Raw genomic sequence first — 3692 nt, 5'->3', positions numbered from 1 at the left:
ATGTTCAATGTCTAATCTCACATATGAAAGGGTTCTTAGGTCTAAATGTTTTTTAGATTAAATCAACCCAGGCTAGCTTGATTTGATTTTGATCTCACAAATGGTAAAATCAATATTCCCTTTTCAAAAGAAATAAAATTAAATAGAGATCACAAAATCAAATGCAAAAAAGCTATTAAAAGAATCTTAAATACTAACCAATTACTTTCTAGAATGTGAGGACAAGTTTCTCAGAGTTGTGACTTGAATAGCTTTGAATGAATTGAATAACTCTGAAAATCGTCCTTAATTTATTGGCAAAAATATTATTCACTTGACTGGCCTAGTGGTCAGCGCGACTGGTTGAAGGACCAACAACATTTCAAAATTTCTAGCGTGATAAGATAAGATCACTACTCAATTGGTCGAGTGGCCTTCTCGACTGGTCGAGTGGGACCCAGAAATGTTGTTGGACTTTAAGTAGAGCCTGTTTGACTGGTTGAGCATTGTTCACTGGTCGAGGGTCAAACAGAAAATTCCAAAAATTCATAACAAACCTTGGACTAGTCGAGGGAATTCTTGGAGTGGTCGAGCCAGTGTTTGGACTAGTTGAACCATGACTAGGACTGGTTAAAGAATGACCTATAAAATTATCAAATGACTACTGATATTGTATGACCTATCATAAAGTCATTCTAAGGTCAAACAAACCTTACTTGTGAGATTAATTCATCACATATCATTCTCTTGAAGTAGTTGAAGCTTGAAGACTTAATATAGTACTTGAACTTCTTGTTCTTGAACCTCTTGATCTTGTACTTGAACTTCTTGTTCTTGAAAGTGAATTTCTTGATGTTGTTATGTTGTACTTGAACTTCTTGATCTTGTACTTGAATGTAGACAAGATTGGCAAGGATGACATGAAGTTGATCTTACAATAGCAGTTAAACAAGATACAAATTCCAAGAGATTTTGGCATAACAAAATTTGACAAACCTAGGAGCTAGATAAGATAGCATTTACAAGTATCTAGCTTGGTTCTCATCTCCCTAATCACATAATCATATAAATCATGGAAGTGGGTTAGGCACGTCTCTAGAGGGTTAGAGGATATGGTAAAAAAAAGTTCTATCTTACATGAAAAAGTCAATCAGGTTAATATCATGGGAATCGTCATCTTCCTCTGATTGTTTGTTCATATTGAAAAATATATTTAACTCTAATGTCATATTTCCAAAAGACAAACTCATGACTCTATTCTTGTAATTAATGATTGCATTTGATATGGCAAGGAATGGGCGACCAAGAGTGACGGGAATTTTAGTGCTTATGTCCACGATGGGTTGAGTGTTCAAGATGATAAAATCTACTGGGTAGTAGAATTTCTCAACCTAGACCAACACATCCTCAATTATCCCTCTCGGTACATGAACTGAGCGATCGACAAGTTGTGATGTGGTCCGGGTGGGTTTTAATTCACCTAGACCCAGTTGTTCATAGTCCGAGTAAGGGATTAGATTTAAGCTCGCTCTTAAGTCAAGAAGTGCGTGCTCAATCCAGTAACTCCTAATTACACAAGTAATGCTTGGGCTACCAGGATCTTTATATTTTTGTGGCACGTCTTACTTCTGGATGGCCCTCACTTTTTTGGTTAAAAGGATTTTCTTTTGAATATTTTGCTCTCTTTTGGTTGTACACATATATTTCGTAAATTTGGCATATGAGGGTATTTGTTTAATGGCATCAAACAGAGAAATATTGACTTTCACTTGTTTCAACACCTCTAGAATGTCCTGAGAGTTAGAGAGAGGTTTTGGTGTAATCAATTATTAGGGGAATGGTGTAATCGTCTTGCCTTGAAGTTTTGGTTCTAATTCTTACGGAGCAGTGTTAGGTCTATCAGTTTCATCTATTTTCGAGTCCTTAAACTTCTCAGCTCTTACCAAAATAGATTTGTCACTTATTTCCCACTCCTAAGGGTGATGATAGACTTAACTTGCTCCATTTAATTTGAAGAGCTTGGATCACTTATTCCGTATTGCAGTTTAGGATTGGGGAATGGTTGAGCAAGAAGCATCCCCTTCTCTATAACTATAATACGTGAATCCATCTTTGGCACAAATTTTATAAGTTCTCATAATGCTTAGGTAAGCTCCTGAGTTTGTGTGGAATTTTAAAAAGGTTCCTCTTGAAGTTCCATTGATTTGGAATTTGATTAGGAAATCCTTGAGGAGTTGCAGTTTGTCCATTCTTTCAACCGAAATTTGGATTATTTCTCCAACTAGGATTGTATGTATTAGAGATGGGTCCATTGAAAGGCCTTTGGTAATTATTCACGGCATTAGATTGGTCATTCGGTACCTCTTAAAAAGCAGGTATTGTTGGGCAATTTTCAATTGTGTGAATGTTGCAAGCACAAATACTGCAAATAATTTCCTTAGCCTTATCCCTCTTTAGTTTCATGGCCTTGAATTTCCTTTTGAGATTAGCTACTTTAGCATTGATATCATCATCCTCTTTTAGAAAGTATATTCCGCCCCTCTCCTTTGATTGAGGGGACCTAGAAGTGGTGCTCGATTTTGGGGAGACATCCCATGATTGTGCATTTTCAGCAGGTCAATCCAAATAATCCCACACATCATCGACATTTTTGTTCACGAATTCCCCATTGCACATTGTCTCAACTAATTGGAGCATGGAGGATGTCAGTCCATCATTGAAAAAGTGTGTAATGCATCATGCTTCAAAACCGTGTTGTGGGCATGAACTGAAAAGATCCTTGAACCGCTCCCAACATTGGAAGAATGTTTCATCTTCCTTTTGGTCAAAGTTCATGATTGACTTTCTGAGGGTGCTCGTTTTATGGTGTCGAAAAATTTTCTTTATGAACTCTCTTGTTATATCGTTCTATCTACCAATAGATCGAGGATGTAGCGAATGTAACCATGTATTAGCTTTCTCTTTTAAAGAAAAAGGAAAGAGTTTCAACCTAACCGTGTCATCGGACACGTTAGGAAAATACAAAGTGGCTATGATCTCATCAAACTCTTTCAAGTGTAAATATGGATTTTCATATTCAAGTCCATGGAATTTTGGAAGGAGTCAGATCACCCCTGGCTTAATATCCATACATCCCGTATTTTCTGAAAAAATCATGCATGAGGGCGTGCTCACCCCCGCCGGTTGTAAATAATCTTGTAAAGTATGAGGCAGGGGTGCTTGATGCACCTCATTCTGGATTTCCTCAACCCCAGCTTGGGGTGATTTGGATATTGATTGGCAGTCATAACTTCAATTAACTCTGTGGATCTCGAGTGGTGTCTAATCCTGTGATGGATAGATAACCCTCAACTAATCCTCCTTCACTCAAGAGACGTCGAGGGTTATCACGAACCCACTTGGGCATGAAATAATCTCAGCCCACAATTTTAGAATCTAACCTAAACCTAAAAAAGAATGAGGGAAATAGAAATCTAGGAATAGAAAGAGAGAATTAAAAAGAAGTTTTCAAAATAGAAGTTTCTATATTGGGATCTTGCAAAAGAAAAAGTAAAGTGAATTAGTTTCTAAAAATAAATAAAAGAGAAAGGAAAGTTTCTAAAAATAGAAAGTAAGTTAGTTTCTAAAAATAGAAAAAGGAAAGTAAACTAGTTTCTAAAAATAGATTAACAAAGTTTCTATCCTAGAATTAGAAAGAAAATTGGTTTCTGTAA

At 36.4% G+C, this 3692-nt stretch overlaps 1 non-coding gene across 1 annotated transcript; it reads left to right on the top strand.

The window, feature by feature from the left end:
• The first annotated feature begins 2725 nt into the window (after positions 1-2725).
• On the top strand, positions 2726-2832 carry LOC131221886 (small nucleolar RNA R71). Its single transcript, XR_009159637.1, has one exon. It is a non-coding gene; the product is annotated as a small nucleolar RNA R71 (small nucleolar RNA).
• The last annotated feature ends 860 nt before the right edge of the window (positions 2833-3692 follow it).

Source organism: Magnolia sinica, chromosome 1 (genome assembly GCF_029962835.1).
Source record: "Magnolia sinica isolate HGM2019 chromosome 1, MsV1, whole genome shotgun sequence".
NCBI classification, from domain to species: Eukaryota; Viridiplantae; Streptophyta; class Magnoliopsida; order Magnoliales; family Magnoliaceae; genus Magnolia; species Magnolia sinica.
Note: the sequence above shows the minus strand (reverse complement) of the source record. Positions and strands in the feature narration are given on the sequence as shown.